At 36.0% G+C, this 18,886-nt stretch overlaps 1 protein-coding gene across 11 annotated transcripts in view; it reads left to right on the top strand.

Moving 5' to 3' along the window:
• MYO9A (myosin IXA) overlaps positions 1–18,886 on the top strand; it is a 191,763-nt gene that overhangs the window by 2,542 nt on the left and 170,335 nt on the right. The window contains exon 1 of one of the 11 annotated variants that reach the window (XM_054688561.1): positions 11,980–12,221. The exons of the other annotated variants lie outside the window; for them this stretch is intronic. The gene's annotated coding sequence lies outside the window, so the exon portion shown is untranslated. Of the gene's footprint in view, positions 1–11,979; positions 12,222–18,886 lie in introns of those variants that run through there. 11 annotated transcript variants of the gene reach the window in all.

The raw sequence follows: 18,886 nt of genomic DNA, 5'->3' as shown, positions 1-18,886 counted from the left end.
GTTTTTTAAAGTTGAAGTGAAAATGTAATGTTACACTAGGCAATTGGTGCATAATTTTAATGTTATTTAATGTTATCTAGGTGAAGTATAGGGAGATTTTGGTAGTCAGTGAATTAAAAGTTTTTATTTTGTGTTTGTGGAACTGAGGAGGGGAAATCATTTTAAAATTATTGATAGTAAGGAGACAATATAAGAGTCAATAGGTTCAAACGTATGCAGTAAAGTTTCTCTTCCTCCTTTATCCTCCAGTTTTCCCTTTTTAGAGGCAACCACTTTTTCCAACATTGTGTGTCCTTTCGATGATTTTCTAACACATACTAGCCTATGCATTTATAGCTTTAAAATATCACAGACAAATGCTTGCATATAATACACTCTTCATGGAGCTCCTCCCGCCCCCCAGTAGATCCTAGAGATCTTTAAATGATGGTAAGTATAGTTACTGACTAGATAGTGTTCCATTTTGCTGATCTTGAGGTTATTTTTCAGTCTTTGCTTTTACAAACAGTGCTGCATCCTTTTCTTTAGAATGTATCACCTGTTTTATATATATATCTTTAAGTAATTTTCAGGATTTGAAAACATTTCCTCATCATTCTTTTGTGTTGAGCCTTCAAAAAAATAGTATTAAAGTAAATTAAATTTCTCATTGAATCTCTGAGCGTCCATGGAATGACTACCTTTGATGGTGATATAGTATTTATCAAATAAGTTATTGAAGGATTTAAAGGACTGAAATGATCAGATTTGTCGATTGGAGGGTAGATAAACGCTAAAAGCAGGAATATCAGGAGGCTTACCTAGTCAGGTCATTATAGTGGTTCTGGATTTGGGTATTGGGAATAGACATGACTTGGTGATTTTATTGGATTGAGATTAGGGAGCGGATTCATACAATAGAAAATCCAAGTTTCTGGTACCTTACACAGTTGTGGGAATCCATATTAGGGAGTAGTGGGATTTTCATTTGGTTAGGAAATAGGAATAGAGGGATTCAATTTGTGACACATTGAGTTTGGTGTCTGTATATTTCTGCAAGATGTTGATGGCCAGTAGGCAGCTGGATTTGTGACTTGAGCTAATTATCAAGCTTTGGGTTGGTAGTAAAAGATTTTGGGAGCAAAGGGTATACATGAGGAAGTTATAGATAAAAAAAAAAAGATGTAAGGACAAAACCAACTTTTACAGTAAGGTAGAGTTGAATAAGCTAATACATTGTTTTAGCTATTCTCAGCTAGTTCTTAATTGACTAATTTTTCTCCCCTCTCTATTCATTGCCCCCCCCCCTTTATTTCATAGCTTCCTTTTATTCCCAAATTCTTTCTCTTTAGAATTACTATGGGATTCCTATGCCACCATCTTGCCTTCTCCGGGCTGTCTTTTAAATTTGAACTCCTGGGCCTCCCCGGTGGCGCAGCGGTTGAGCGCTGGGTTGCGAGGCTGCCGCGGCGCAGGTTCAATCCCCGGCTGCTCCCCGGCCACCGGAGGAGGATCCCACATGGTGCGCAGACCTCCCCTGCCACCCGCTGCTCCCCCCAGCAGTGTCCTTTGGTCCTTCTGCCTGCTCTGCTCCCCGCTCTGGCTCCGGTGAATTCTCTCACCCTCCCGCGCTTCTGACTGTACCCAGTGCATGTATAAACAAACAAATATAATAAATAAATAAAAACATGCCTCTAAAAAAAAAAAAAATAAATTTGAACTCCTGTTCCTGATTTCTTCCTACTATTTTCTGGTTTGAATTCCCAAGAAACAATTTCTGTGGCTCAACTCTTTTTCATAGGCTGTTAACAACCCAGTGTCTTTGGGCCATGTGACTCTCCGTCCTTTAATATTGACTCTGTGTTTATTTGTACATGGGCGTGTGGGCAAGATAATGGTGAAAAGCATGGGGGAGTTTGCAATCTAATTTTTCACAAAATAGGGTTACAAGCATAGCAGGCATCTTTATACTACAAATACAAATCTAATCATGTCTTTGCCTGTTAAAAGATCTTAAGTTCTGATTCTTCACCCAGCAGAAAGGCAGAGTTAAATCCAGAGTGGACTGCAAGGGACTGTGTCCACCTCTCACCACGTGGCTTTTACAATGAATGTCAGGTTTTTACAATGAATGTCAAGCTTGGTTTCCTTTCAGCAAATGTGTGATGATGACAGTTTAGAGGTGGATTTCTCTTCACTTTACTTCTTGGGAAAAATTTTTTGAGTGGTCTAGGGAATAATGATTTTTTATGATAAGTGCAAAAAAAAAATAAAAGATCTTAAGTTCATTTTCATTGCTCTCAGGATAAAGCTGAAACTGTAGCTTGATGTGTATGAGATTCATCATGATCTGACTCTAGGTTTCCATCTTGCTCTTTTTCTTAAATTCTTTGAACCGCTCTTACTGAACTTAGGCTTCCTTTCAGATAATGTACTTTTTCTCTTGTTTTTGCACTTGCTATTTCCTGTCCTGTCCTGTTCTCTGTCCCCTTTCTCCCCGCCTCTCTTTGCTGGACTGACTTCGTTCTGACCTTCAGGACTCAATTCAGGTGTAGCTTCAGGAAGCTGTCCTTTACTTCTTCCAGGTTAGATTAGGTGAAATCCCTGTGTACTCCTGTGGTACATTGTGTTTTTATCCATACCTGTCTAGTGAAATTGGCTAATTATTTGTCTGTTTTCTTTACTGGGCTTTTAAGTTCTTTGTATCCCTGCTATGTAGTAAGACAGGGTTTTAGGTTGATGATTTTTTTAAAATAATTTTTTTAAATAAATTACTAAGTATACAAAAAAGTACACAGATCTTCAATAGACAGCTCAGTGAATTTTTACCAATTGAACACACCAATGTAACTGATGCTGAGATACAGAATATTACAGCTTCATTAGCACCTCCTGTCTGCTTTTTGTCACTAACGGAGTTCAAAGAGGACTTAATTTTAAATGGAAAATTCTTTAACATACAAATTTCTCAACATATTTTGTTGTGTATATCTACACATATATGATACAGGTATTAGAATTTTGATTTTATAGAAAGAACATATATAATTTATTACCACTTCGCTTGTTTTATGTTATGAAATGTAATTTTGGCATACTTTAATTCAGTAGACAAGTTCACAATCACATGCTAGTATTTTGATATTTAGTTTTGAGGTATTTATGTTTAGGTAGATTTTCTTATTTATTTAATAGAATGACCAAAAAGACTATGATAGATTAAAATATATTTATTGAAGTAACCTATTTTGAGTGGTACATGGTTGAGATGGGTATAGTAAACTTGTTAAGCACCTCTGAATGCTGTTTGGCCTCTCGGTTTTAATGTGAATTATGGTGCTAGCATATTTTGGAAGTGGGGTCATCCACCGGGCAACTGGAGTATAATTTTACATGTCCAGTGAGGAAAGGCCTTGCTGTCCTATGTCATAGACAGCTGACTTGCTCAAAATCGGTTCTTATTTTGTAACTAGCAGTAATTTTTAGGGTATACTTTCTGAGGTTTTTTTTTTTTTAAATTTCAAGATAATGTAGTTCTTTGAACATGAAAATATTCTTTTTAAGAATATTTTAAAAAATGGCTTTTCTGTCTATAAATACAGATCTGTTAAGACCAAGTAAGTGGAAAGAATATGGATATTTAGACCTGAATTTCCAGCAGACCTTGATTCAGTTTGCAACCGCATCACTTTTGAACTGCCTCTTAAAGGCGAATTACTTAACATTTCTGTGCTTCAGAAAGTTAAGAAAGTTCATCTTTAAATGGGAATATTTTACCTAACAAAATTATCATCAGTTAAACACTATGTAAATCACTAAACACATAATTGATACTCTACAAGTTTTCCTTTTCCCCTTTGAATTTCTACTTATGATTAAATATGAGATCAAGAATGTAAAGAATTTCATTGTGTGGCTTTTAGAATAAATGACTGAAATTTGTGCCAATGGAAGTTAATCTTAGAAAGATAGTGTATCTAGTTATCCTTCAGGTGATCATTTTTTCAATTAAAAGTTTTTCAAAAGGAAGCTTTTCTAAAAGATTTACTATATAATCTAAGATTAATGGATGCTAGAATGTATTTTGATTCAGTGTGTGTTATAACATGTTCTGTTTGCCAATGACAAACATTCCTTAAATCATTGACAGATTGTAGTACTATTGCTGTTTGTAGTGTGTAAGTATTTGTTTGAAATCTGTTTACTTATATTGATCAGATGATAGTGAGCTGAGTAATCTGTGGAATTTTTTTTTAAATGTAAAGGAGACATTTTTTCAGGTGACTGGATATGTTTAAAAATGAATTCTAGGTCAGTTGTTTATTACTTAGTTTACTTTATTACTTGGTTACTTGGTTTTTGCAATTCTGCCTTCTTTTAGTTCTCTTCTTGTCTCTCTTAATTTTTTATAATAAAACTTAGAAAATATTGCAGTTGGAATAATAAGAACAAAGAACGTAAGTTTATCTGCTGGCTAGATTGAGAAGCTGCCATTTTCTACACGCATGTGTGTATATTTACTTTCACCTAACCATTTGAAAGTTGCAAATATTAATGATGTTTGCCTCAAAATACTTCAAAAGCTCATATTTCTTAAGAAAATAAATATTTCTACCCCACCACAGTACCATTACCAACACCTAAGAAAAATAACAATAATTTACTAGTAACATTCAATATTCAGTCTGTATTTAAATTTTTCCATAAAATGATTTTTTTCAAATCAGAGTTCAGTCAGGCTTTTTGCACTGAGTTTGATCATCTTTTTAGTTTCTTTTAGCTTAGAACACTTCCTTCCCCTTACCCCCATCCTTATGGTAATGAAATTTTGACAAGACAGTTACAGAAATGGCTTGTTTTCCAGAGTAATCTGATTGTTTCTTTGTGCTATTGTTTAACTTGTTCCTCTGTTCACTGTGAACTGGAAATTATGTATTAAAGACTTGACTAAGATACATAGGTGATGTTTTATTTTATGTTGCATACTATATGGGCGGTACATAATGTAAATATTAGTGATGTAAATTTTATGAGGTTTAAGGTGGTGTTTATGTATTTCTTCATTGTAAAAGTAAATTTTTTCCTCCTGTTACTAACAGTAACCTGTAGTGGTGATACTTTGGTATTATACCAATAAATTCTTTAACATTCTTTCTTAATTTAGCAAATCTTTTGTTGAACCCTAGGCCTATCAGTTATTTAAGTGGAAGTTGAAAAATGGGGATTTTTCTAATTTTGTAATCTTTTTTAAATTATATTTATTAGTTACTACTTTTTAGTTAATGATAACTTTATTGTATTCATCAACTGGGAATGAACTACTATACCTCCTACAAGGGCAGAGTATGTAAATGCTTAGTTCTTACTCTTTTTTAGAGTGAGGAGTTGGAGTACTCCACATCTACTAATGGTAGCAAATGAGTTTTTTTGTGGTGTCTTGAATTTTTGTTGCATTAAAATTAGTTACAAACGTTGTTCTTTTTGATATTCCAATTATCTGAAATAAGGACACTGGGAGCCGCCTTAAGCTGACTCTTGTGTTCTTTTTGCATAAACCCATTAGTGAGTGATTCATACTTTTGGGTATGGGATATCTTGGCTCCTCATGGACTTTTCCTCCTTTAGACTGGCATCAGCAGTTTCTCTAAGGAGTCCTGTTTCTTTAAATTGGAGGCTAATTTTAGAAACCAGTATTTGGATGCTAATTATGCTTCTTGTTAAGGGTCTGTCATTGCTTCTGGACTCTTGTCAGGACAGGATAGAAGCATGAGATCATATTGATAGTTCTAAATCAGATTTAACAATGCATGTTTCTTCATTTTTTTTTTTTTAAGATTTATTTATTTATGCATACAAGAGCTTGGGTACAGGCCAGAGATGCGGTGGGTGGGGGCTGGTGAGAGGATTCACCAAAGAGAGTGGGGAACAGAGCAGGCAGACTGACTGAAATACACTGCTGAGGGGAGCAGCGGGCGAGACAGGAGAGGTCTTCTTCGCCATGTGGGTTTCTCTCTGGCTGGCTGGGGATGGAACTCATGCTGCAGAGGCTGTGGATTGCTTCACAGTGTGTTGCTTAACCCTTTGCACCACCATGGAGGCCCTTTGTGTTTTTTAAAGTTACTTTAGTTTTAATCTCCTTTACAATGAAATTTTTAGTATTTATTAACATCGATATATTTATTTGTTTTCTTCTAAGTATACCTAAAGTGGTTTTGAAACGAAACTATTTGGAGAAGTTTAAAATTTCTTTGCATTTCATTTTATCCTTAAAATGAATACCATTATACTTACTGTTAGTACAATATTCAAAAGTTGAAATCATTGTTTCTTAGTGTAATTGTTACTAATTTGATGTGTAGTTAAGTCCATCCGTTTGTTTTTCATTTTGGGGTTTGCTGCTTTTTTAAAATATAATGTTATCCTTTGAATATGTAAAATACTTAATGTAGTTCAAAAGGAGAAATCATAGCAGAAGGTATTTGTCACTCATCCTTTTTGACTCTCTTTCCTCCTTATTCCCCATATAATAGATTAATTTGGTAAGTTTTTGCTCAGTCATTCTAATGTTTTTTTTCTTTCGAAAATAAGATATATGTGTATAGTCTCTTTTAATACACCAAAGGTAACATACTGTTCTGAACCTTTTCCTTCCCTGCCTCCCCTCCTAATTGGGGAATTCCTTATAGTTAGAGAGGGTTTTACTGTTATGCTTTGTTGTTGTTAAGAGAATGTCAGAAGTACATCTATTTGGTCGTAGAGACTTGTTTTTAAATATTTGGTGATTGACATTGATTCTGTTACAGGGCAGGGAGAGGGGCAGCCCAGACCCTGCAAACCTGCCTGCTCTAAATGGGTTCTGCCATTTGCCGCATCAGCACAGAACAAATGAGACTTTAATTGGAAGGATCTTTAATACAATTAGGAAACAATACAGTAAAGGCAAAGAATATAGTTTTTAAATCAAGCACCCAAAGTTACCCATCCCCTCGTGGGTAAAAGTCCATCCAAATGGGATTGGCCCAGAGCAAGGCCCCAAAGCCTGCCACAAGTCTAAAGCACCATCCAGTGGGGACCCACAGAAAAGGATCAGAAACAACCAGACAAGTCTGGAGGGAAAAGAGCAAAATGAAAATCAAGACAAAAACCATCATTGTCACCTCCCCACGGGTCTCTTACTCACATTTGTGTCAATCAGTCCACGACCAAAAGGCAAGTGTATTTTCTTTACATGTCTCTCGGCTTCATGTGCCTCCTCCAGGTCTCCTTTGGCTCTTTATTCTGCTTTTTTTTTTTCCTCAGTCTCCTCTTCAGCTTTTTCTCTCCCTGCTCAGCTCCACCTCCCTTTTGGGTAGGACCAAAAAAACCTGGAATCTCCCCCTTTTCTGGGGACCACCCTGTTACAATATCAGTGTTTATCTCCTTTAATTGTTTTGTGGTACCTGGGACAGAAGGGTCAATAAATCATTTATCAAATTTCTCTCCCTGTGCTTCCTGACTGCTTGAAGTGCTGGAACTAAAAACCTTGTGTTCTGGCTGTTCTCATCTAAAGATACTCAAGTTATGTCCACACTGGTTTTCCCCACAACTTCCCCTCTCCTTAATTTTAGCCTTTCTTCTTCTTCTCTGTCTTAATATCTCTCAAATTACAGGATTCCAAGCACTCAAGGACTGTTACTTACAGTCTAGTAAGGCAGATAAGATATACTTATGAGTGTAAAAAGTAAGCCATCAGGAAGACTAAAGGGAGAAGGGGAGGGGTAACTTTGGGATACAAGGAATTCAACCTCTGGGGCACATGAAATAGAAATTGGAAATTAGGAAACCATAATCATTCAGATCTAAATTTTCTTTAGCAATTGAAAGGAATTTGTTTTATTTAGTAACAAAATATTTGCACATCTTACAGTAGCAATTTGTTATGGTAGGTACTTTGGAGGATACAAAAAGTTAAGTAATTTTGGGCCTCCCCTGGTGGCGCAGTGGTTGAGTGCTGGGCCGTGAAGCTGCCCGCAGCCCCTGCAGCACCTTTTCGATCCCTGGCCGCCGGCAAGGGTCCCACATGGCACGCAAACCTCTCCTGCCCCACCCGCTGCTCCCCTCAGCAGTGAATTTCACTGGTCTGCCTGTTCTGTTCCCCGCTCTGGCTCTGATGAATTCTCTCATCCTCCCGTGCTTCTGACTGTACCCAGTGCTTGTATAAATAAATAAATAAATCTTTAAAAAAAAAAAGTTAAATAATTTTGATAGTGCTATTTTTTTTTTGGCATGCATACTAGGTACCATGGTTAATAAGTTGCTTTATTGTAATAAATTATCATAGCAATCATATGCAGTAGCTACTTTTCCTTTTGCTCACATATTCAAGAGTGAATAAAATATGTGTAGTTTAATGTACTTATGAAATGAATATTTGTATTGTCATCAACTAAGCCAGGAAACCAGAACTGCCTCTTCTCTTGCCTCACCTTCCCCTTGTCCTTGTCAATATATCCTCCTTTGTGTAGGCAACTATTTTCCTGACCTTTATGACTATATATTTTTTGCTTTGCTTCATAATATAAAATCCTGGGTTATATATCCTTAAACAGTATAGTTTAATTTTCCTTGTTTTTGAACTTATCTGAGTATTTTATGTGATTTAAAATAATTAAGTTCAGCTTTTGTGAAATTTATTCTATATTTCAGTAGTTAGTTGTGGTTCATTAGATTTCATCATGGAAATGTATTCTGTTGTGTGATTACAGTACAGTTTTTTTATTCTCGCTTTGCTGGACCTTTGAGTTGACATCAATTTCTTGTTATATCAACAATTCTGTGATGAGTGTTCTTGTACCTGTTTGATAGTTGCAAGTAGCAAATATTTTTCTAGAATTCCTAGGAATGGAATCGCTGGGTTGCAAGATATGCATGTAAATTCCAATTTGATAATGGCAAAAAATTACAAAGTTTTAATTTCAGTTTATACTTCACATTGTATGCTTGACATTCTCAATATAGTATTATTGTTAGACTCCTAATTTTTTTGCCAATCTGAAGGGTTTGATGATGGTGTATCATGATTTTAATTTGTATGCCTATGATTACTAATGAAATTGAGCTTCTTTTGTAGTTTTTCTTTGTAAGGAGAGAAAGTTGGTAAATCATTTATTAACCCTTCTCAACCCAGGTGCCATAAAACACTGATATAAATCACCTAATATTTAGGGGCAAGAAAGTGTCTCTATGCCCAAATACATTGATATTTCTGAGTATTCTTATGAAATGCCTGTTAAAGTTGTTTGCCAGTTTTTTTTTTTCCTTTTAGGTGGTCTGTTCTTTCACTTTAGAGATGCTGTGTGTTTTGGTTACTGGTTCTTCAGTTACATAATTAAAAGAATTTTGTCTTGTTATTTCACTCTCTATGGTGTCTGTTGAAGCCTTTTAAAGAAACCCTTTCCTAACCTGAGATAAAGAAAATATTCTTCTATATTTTAAGAATTTTTAAATTTTAGTCTTTTACAAATTTGGTTTTTACCTAGGGTAGATTTTGTGGACCGTGTGAGGTCTAGTTTTGGTTTTCTCCATGCCAAAAGAATACTCAAATGTGCCAACATCAATTTTGAAAAATTCATCTTTTCTCCGCTTTTCAGCAGTGCCGCAAATACCCATATACGTGTAGGTCTGTTTCTTAACTTGCTCCTCTGCTCTATTGGTCTGTTCATCTACCCCTGTACTAGTAACATGCTGTCTTTGCTACTTACAGCCTTATAAGTTTTGCTATCTTGTAGGGCAAGGCTACCGACTTTGCTGTTGTTCTTCAGGAAAGTATGACTATTTTGGGCCCATTGTGAATATTTTAGAATCACTGTGTCAAACCTCACAAAAAATCTAGCAAACAATTCAACATAAAAACAAGAGTTGGGATTTTTATAGAGATTGATTGATTCTACACATTGATTTCAGAGAACTGACATTTTTTTCTTACATTGAAGACTCAATGTAGTCTTCTAATCTATGATCATTGATTATCTTTCCATTTCTGCAATAATTCATTATAAAGTTTTGTTTCCGTATCTGTTTTGTATGTTATGTTTATTCCTGAACATTTCATATTTTCTAATGTACTTATAAGTAGTGATATATTTAAAAAATTATTTTGTGATTATTGATGATACAGAGAGATATAAAAGTTGTATTTCATAAATTATAAAGGTTAATGAGAGGCTGTCTGTAGAGTGTTCCAGATGTTCCACGTATACAATTATATCATGTGCAAATAAGTTTTGTTAAAAACAAGAATTTCTTATCCTTATACCTTTTATTATTATTTTTTCTTATTTTCCTGTGCTGCCTACGATATACAGTATAATGTTGACATAGGTTGATTGGTATCCTCCTTGTCTTCTTTCTGATCTCAAAGAAAAAATGTTCAGCTTTTCTCCTTAGGTATGCTGTAGGTTTTTTTTTTAGATACCATTTATCAAAATAAGGAAGTTTTCTTTTATTCCTAGTTTACAGCCATTCCCTTTGAAGCATGAAAAAAAACCTGATTTTTTTTGCATTTCTTAAAATATGATTGATTATATTAATCATCTTTTTGTTAAAAATCTTTTTTAAAAATCAAATTTTTTTGATTAACCATTCATTTATAAAACTGTAATTTCAGTATAGCATCACACTTCAACTTGTGCACATGCTTCATTTACCTACCACCAAAGCTCCATTGCCATTACATTTACTCCCTCTACCTCCACCCCCATTCCCCCCACATATTTTATTTCTCTTTGCTTTCGTGGGCTATAACTAATTTGATTATTGTACATTATGTAGCTAGATTTTGTTTGCTAATATTTGTTTTTGATTTTTGCATAAAAGTTCAGGAGTGAAATTGGCTTATGATTTTTCTTTGTCAGGTTTTTGGGTTTCAGTTATGTTAGCCTCATAAAGAGAATTTATTTAAGTTTTGATTTTTTTTTGAGTATTTGGGAGAACTTGGAGGTAAAGCTATGTGGCTCTGGAATTTGCTTAAGGGAAGATTTTTTTTACTAAAAGACCTTAACTTCTGGCTTTCTTGGCGCTTTCTATTATATAATTCTTTTATTTCTCATTTCTGTTACTTCCTTTTACTTGTAGCTTTATTTTACCATCCCTTTTCTATCTTCCTGAATAGACAGTTCTTTAGTTTTTTTCCCATTGTACCATTTAGGGTTATACATGTCCCTGTAAAGTATTGCTTTCAGCTGCATCTCACAGGTTTTGAAATGTGTTTCTGTTATAGTTCAGAATATTTTCTGTTTACTTATTTATCACATGGGTTATTTAAGGTTATATTTGTAAATTTACAACTCTGTAGGGATTTCCTAATTGGTCTGTTATCTATTGTGCCACAGTAAGTCAAGTCCAAAGCAGTGGATTATCATTCATAGTTTTGTGGGTCAGGAATTAAGGAGGTGCTCACCTTATCAGTTTGGCTTTCATTCCTTTCCACATGGATTTTTCCCTGTTTTGTATGGTTGCTGGAATTCCCGAGGGAGAAAGCACCAAGTAGAAGCCATGTTGCCGTTCATGACCTAACCTTTAGAAGTCACTCAGCCTCACTCACTGCATTTTGTTGATTGAAATAGTTAAAGATGTCCATTCAAGCTCCAGGGGCAGAGAACATAGGGGAAAATGTTGCTATTACATTGTAAAAGATGTGGGATGGAGTATAAATTAATGTGAAAGAGTTCATTTGTTACTCTCAGTCATCTTTTTTACTGATTTCTATTTATTTACAAAGAGCATGGTCTTAGCATTTATTTTACTATTTTCATTTTCTGGACCTCCAATTTATACATTTATTAGATTATTAGATCTCTTTCATGCGTATTTCTTAGCCTTGTTTTAAAATATTTTTCTTCTTTCACTATAGATAATTTTTTCGGAAGCTTTTTTTAGTTCACTGATTTTCTTTTTAAAAACTTCATTTTCCTTTTTATTATTATTATTATTTTTTATTTTTTTACAAGAACCGGGGTACAGGCCTGATGTGCAGGAGGATGAGAAGATTCACTGGAGACAGAGCGGGAAACAGAACAGGCAGACTGATGAAATACACTGCTGAGGGGAGCAGCGGGCAAGGCAGGAGAGGTCTGCCTTGCCATGTGGGATTCTCGCCCGGCCGGCCGGGGTGGAACCCACGCTACAGAGACTGCGGACAGCTTCACAGCGCTGCGCTCAACCACCTGCGCCACCAGGGAGGCCCCAAAACTTCATTTTCTAATGTTAGTTTGATGTTTTACAATTTTAGAAGTTCTTTTTAGTTCTTTTTTCAAATCTTCCAGGTTTATTTTTTATAATTCCTTTAAGATATTTTCAGGCTTGTTTATTGCTTTTAACGGTTTAAACATTAGTAATTATTTTATATTTTTTGTTGATCATATCCAGTATCTAAAATTTTTTGCAGATACGTTTCTAGCCTTTGTTTGCTTTTTTTTCATTCATAGTTCTTTGTTTTCTTCTTGCTTGGTCTAAATAACTTTTCTTGAGCCATTTTTTTGTGATATTTGCATATGCAACCTCTAGATGCCTATTACTTGGGGTTTATTTTGTGTGTCATTCAGGTGATGTGAATTGGGACTACAAATCTGTATGTGTGTGTTTGTGTATGTGTGAGGTGGTGGTATGTGTCTTCAGATTATAAGTCAAGGTAAATTGTGGCCTGTGCAACCTGCTTTTGTAAGGTTACAAGCCAAGAATTTTTTTTTTTTAAAGATTTATTTTTATTTATTTACGCATAAAAGAACTGGGGTGTAGACCAGAGTTGTGAGGAGAGGAGCAAAAGGATTCACCAGTGACGGAGTGGGGAGCAGGACAGGCGGATCTACTGAAATACACTGCTAAGGGGAGCAGCAGGCAAGACAGGAGAGGTTTGCTGCTCCACCTTGTAGGTTAGCTTCCAGGCCAGGGATCGAACTCAAGGCAGCAGTAGTGCTGAGACTTAAGCCCTAATGCTGCCAGAGGGACCCCCAAGAATGGTTTTTACATTTTTAAATGGTTGATATAAAGAAGAATATTGTGAGACTTGTGAAATTATGTAAGATTCAAATTTTAGTGCCCATAAATAAAGTTTTATTGGAACACAGCCATGCCCATTTTTTCCTCTGTTGTCTGTGTTTGTTTTCATGCTCTGACAGAGATGAGTGGTTGTATCCAAAGCCCAAACTATTTATATCTGGCTCTTTATAGAAAAAGTTATAACTTACTGGGAACTCTTCTTTCCCCTTTCTTTTACAACTCAATGCCAAGGCAACTTTCCTTATAGTTTTTAGGGCATCGGTTAGAATGGAACAAGTTTATTTTGGTTTATTTTCTGGCCTCCAGTTGTATGGTATAGTGTCTCTTATCAGACTTACTGCCTTGGGTGGGCCTGGCTTAAGCTTCTATCTTTATGAAACTGTGAAAACCAAAGACTAAGTTTGACTTCAGTCAGGGCTAACTTGACCAGCACTCTGCTTGTCTCTCTGAATTCCTGCCCATTCTTATGTTTTGGCTTTATAATTCCTTAATATTTTGTCAGCTCTTTGATAATTTTAAGAATACATATTTTCTGTCTTAAAAAATTTCAGTGGTGTTTTGTTCTAACTAATTGGCTCTCAGTTGGAGATTGAGAGACTTTGAATATGAAGAAATTGAGCCTCAGAGAGTGTAAGAGTATGCTGCTAAGTTATATTAGTAGTAAATAGCAGATAGAGTCTTTGACTTTAAGAATCTTATTTATGATATAAGAATGTAAGCACTTAGGATTGCACATTTTTCTCCATGCTCCCAGTACATTTTAAGAATTTTTGCTGCTTGGGCCATACGGGAGTAGTATCTCAGTTACAGAAGACAAGAAAGACATTAATTCAAAGCTATTTGGCAGGGAAAGCTAACATCATATGTAGATACTCAAGAATTGAAAATGTTGGAAAAGAAGTGGAAAGTTTTGTTGAGTCTATAAAAGAGTAAAATTCAGTAAATTTGCCATGTTAACTATATGAATCAAAGATAGAAGTTGACTTTTTTTATCTTATATATTTTTTACATTTTTCATTTTTGCACAATGTATGCATTTGCATCTTGGTTATAGTCCCAGTACAATTCCCACCCACTTTGTTTTGACTCCCACCCCAGTGTGTCTCTGATTTATAGTTGCTTGTTGGTTTTGATTTTTACTTTATTATAATTAGTTTTTTTTCCTGGTCCCTTATTTAGGTTTTCTAAATTCCTGCCATGAGTGAGACCATCTGGTATTTTTTTGTTGTGTACCGAATATATTGCAGTCATTGTTTCTTGTGTACTGTATCACATTTAATTTCATAACAATTGTGAAGTGATCATGATTTTTAAAAAACAGGTAGACAAGCATTTAGGGAAAATGGTTTATTATTTACCTAGGATTACATAGCTAGTAAGTACTAAAAGTAGGGTCTGAACCCCTGTGTGACTATGAAGTCCATGTTTTTACCACGAATTATATTGAAAAACAATGTGCAAAGAGTATTGCACAAAAAGTGGCAACAATAAGATTACAGATTTGATGGTATGTGGGAAAACATTGCTGTGCTTACCTGAGAGTCCCTCAGGCTTTCATTTAGTGGTTAGTCTTATTTTAGACAATTGAAATAAGTATTTGGTTCCTAAGGTCACATAGATTAAAAGCAGCACTGAGAACATTTATAGGTTAAGAAGACAGCATACAAAGCTCTTCTATAAAGTAAAAGTAAACCAAGCTAGTGACATTGAGGATAGGGACAGACAACCTTGTTTATAATATGTATTGACATAATATGTATTAGTACTTTCTGAGAATTATCACTCATATCAAAATTGATATTTATTATGCAATTCCAAATTCTTAAATATGTAAATTCAGTATATTCTGCTTAAAAAGGTAAAAAGTTACAATTATGTTGCAGAAATAATTTCATCCAGAGTATTTGAAAACACCAACTTCTAATGCTTAAGGAGTTGAAATTCCAGTTTGCTGACTTCTGTAAAAGTTCAGAATAGCTGAAATTTTATTGCATGCTAATAAATAATTTATGACTTGTTCTGTATCTGATTCTAATTGCTGTGCAGTATAATAATTAACTTTTTTCTTGGATACTCAGTTTTGTAAGTTATTAATTTAGCATCGTTGTCTCACAGCTTAAAATAGAAGTAAGGGGGCCTCCCCGGTAGCGCAGGGTTAAAGCCCAGCGCTATCAAGCTATTGCAGCCACTGCAGCATGAAATCCCCAGCCTGGGAGCTAACTCTCTGTCTCACCCACTGCACCACTCAGCAGTATATTTCAGTAGATCCGCCTGTCCTGCTCGCCACTCTGTCTCTGGTGAATCCTCTCACCTCCCTCACCTCTGGCCTACAATCCAGTTCTTCTATGCATAAATAAATTTAAAAAAAAGAAAGAGACAAGATTGATGAGAATCTCATTTTAAGCCATTGAAACAATATAGTTTTTTTTTTTTTTTTTAAAGATTTATTTATTTATTTATTTATACAAGCACTGATACGGTCAGAAGCATGGGAGGGTAAGAGAATTCACCAGAGCCAGAGTGGGGAACAGAACAGGTAGACTGATGAAATACACTGCTGAGGGGAGCCCCGGGCGCAGCAGGAGAGGTCTGCGCACCACGTGGGACCCTCGCCAGTGGCCGGACCGAACCAGCGCTGCAGAGGCTGCAGGCAGCTTCACAGCCCAGCGCTCAACCGCTGCGCCACCGGGGAGGCCCGAAACAATATAGTTTTTGACATAATGAGTGATGGTGTCTCTTTGATAGGACCAAAGATCAAAAAATTTTTAAGGTTGAACTTTTTTATAAGTGGTCTGGCAACATTGCTGTTAAGGTAAATATCTTGAATTAATAAAAATCCCATATTTTTCCCATAATTTTTTGATTCTTGAGGCAGTAAGGCAACATTTGCTGAGTATTTTGAAGCTTCAGCTTAATTATTCAGGTTACACTTCCAATTAGAACAAAATTTTAGGCCTATTTTTGAGTAAATTAGTAAGGGGTTCTCTGATGATATTTTTACCTTTGGAAGGCTATTGCTTTGCAGAAATGCACATCATTGGTCAGAGAAGGGAGTCTGGAAGACTGGATAATGGGCACAGACATATCAATGTAAGTAGAAAAATCAACTCTCAGCAAGTGTTTTGTTGATACCAGGCCTGGGCTCTTTTTAGAGATAGCAGTGTTTTTCACTTTAATTAGCTACAGAGAGTAAACATTAGAATTTTCCCAACTGGAGAAACAACTGCAGTAGTCATAAAATAACAGCTTTTTGGTGTGAGCAATAAGATAATCAACAGAAACAGTTTGCTCAGTGACTAGAACTACCTAGCTAGCTCTTTGGTTGGTGATGCTTCTAAAATGCCTAATGTTAACAGTGCCATGAGTGAGAAATATACATGAAACAGCTCGGAACTGAGTGAGTGATGGGTATATGTGTGTGTGTGTGTGTGTTTGTGTGTGTGTGTGTGTAGTATGTGTTAGAGTGGCAAGTGGGAACTATAAGATTACAGATTTGAAGGTATGTTGGAAAAGACCTTTGACAATGAAAAATACTAAGTAGAAATCAGATTATTACAGTTGGGATAGAAGAGAAGGGAACTTGAATATATTTTTTGAAACTTTTAGTGTCACTAGGTACAGAGGACATTGTTCTTTATAGGCGAGTGTGGAAAACTAGAGTTTGTATCCTATAGCATTCATTGTAACGCAGTGTCAAATTAAGGTATATTAATAATTGTATACTGAAGACTTCTTTATCATTGTATTAGTTTTCTAGGGCTACTGTAACAGAATACCACAAGCTGGGTGACTTAAGCAACAGAAATTTATTGTCTCCCAGTCCTCCAGGCAGGAAGTCAAGGTGTTGACAGGTTGGGTTTCTCTGAGACTTCTCCTTGGCTTGCAGAGGGCCACCTTTTCTCTGTGTCCTTAAATGTCCTTTTCTCTGTGCAAGTGTATCCCTGGTGTCTTTTCCTCTTTTTTTTAAAAGATTTATTTTATTTATTTTATACAAGAATCGGGGTACAGGCCAGATGCACAGGAGGGTAAGAGGACCCACCAGAGACAGAGTGGGGAACAGAACTGGCAGACTGATGAAATACACTGTTGATGGGAGCAATGGGCACAACAGGAGAGGTCTGCCATGCCATGTGTGATCCTCGCCGGCAGGCCGGGATTGAACCGGCGCTGCAGAGGCTGTGGACAGCTTCACAGCGTGGTGCTCAACCGCCTGCCCCACCAGGGGAGGCCCTCTTTTCCTCTTTTATAAGAGCACCTATAATCCTGTTGAATTAGGGTCCTACCCTGGTGACCTCATTTAACTATTAATATAATTACCTCTTTAAAGTTACTATCTCCAGGGGCCTCTCTGATGGTGCAAGGGGTTAAGCACTGCGCTATGAAGCAATCCTCAGCCTCTGCAGCATGAGTTCCATCCCTGGCCAGCCAGGGAGCAACCCACATGGTGCAGCAGACCTCTCTTTGCCGCCCCCCTGCTCCCCTCAGCAGTGTATTTCAGTTAGTCTGCCTGTTCTGCTCCCCGCTCTATCTCTGGTGAATCCTCTCACCCCCCACACCTCTGGCCTATACCCAGCTCTTGTATGCATAAATAAGTAAATCTTTAAAAAAAAAATAAGTTACTATCTCCAAATACAGTCATATTGCGGGCCTAAGACTTTCAACAGTGGCGTTTTGGAGGAACTCAATTTAGTTCATAATAGCAGTAGTGTAAACCCAAATAGAAGAATAGCATAGAATCTAAATTTTATCAAGAGAAAGGCATAGTGGAAAAGAGTATAAGGAAAAAAAAAGAATATAAGAAAAAAACAAGAATGGGATAGTTCTGATGGGTTAATAGATTTATTGGGTTATCTTTCATAGTATTAATAGTTTTATAATAATAATACTTTCATAATTTTAATGTAGAAGTAATCTCAGATTACTTTGCATCTTCTGAAATAATGGGTGCTGTTGAATATTGTATTGGAAATTCACTACTGTAGTAGCCATCAAGTCATCATATTCTATACCAGTTTTTTTTTTTGGTGTGTTTTTGTTTGTTTTTCAGGTTTAGGAGTTAGCTAAATAATGAAAGAAGTAGGGTGCAGTGGAAATACTGTAATGGTTGTAGAGATGGAGTTATTGATAAAATAGGAATTAACAAATAGTACTTGTTCCTTGCCTGGTCTGTCACAATTGGTCTGTCACAATTTAATAAGGTATTTAAAATACCTTATTAAGAGTGGAAATAATTGGGCCTCCCCAGTGGCGCAGCGGTTGAACGCTAGGCTGTGAAGCTGCCCGCAGCCTCTGCAGTGCCGGTTCAATCCATGGCCATGGGCGGCGAGGGTCCCACATGGCGCGCAGACCTCTCCTGCCGCGCCCGCTGCTCCCATCAGCAGTGTACTTCGTTGGTCTGCCTGTTCTGCTCCCCGCTCTGGCTCTGGTGAATTCTCTCACCCTCGTGTGCTTCTGACTGTACCTAGTGCTTATATAAATAAATAAATCTTAAAAAAAACAGAGTGGAAATAATTGTAATAAAGATCTATGTCCAGTGTTAATTTATGCCAACACTGGTTATTTTTAAAGGTTTAGAATATATTTTAAAATTTTCTTTAAATTCTGAAGTTTGCATCTAAAACCTAGAATAACCAATTTAGAAAAAAAAAAGTAGATTCTTCTAACAAAGAGAACACATGCAGATGAGGTAGACAATCTCTCCCCTTTACCCCCATCTTGTTCCTTTCGTAGAGGTGCTATTTTTCCATATTATCATCATTATAGTGCTCCTCTTTTCATTTGGCACATATCTTTTAAGATATTTTTGCGTTTACTTATATATACATATATGTACTTGTAGAACATATATCAACTTGTTTAAAAAAAGGTGTCA

The sequence above is a fragment of the Talpa occidentalis genome, unplaced genomic scaffold (genome assembly GCF_014898055.3).
Source record: "Talpa occidentalis isolate TD23 unplaced genomic scaffold, MPIMG_talOcc4v2.1 talOcc4.11, whole genome shotgun sequence".
Lineage (NCBI taxonomy): Eukaryota > Metazoa > Chordata > Mammalia > Eulipotyphla > Talpidae > Talpa > Talpa occidentalis.
This window is presented reverse-complemented; position numbering and strand designations above follow the sequence as displayed.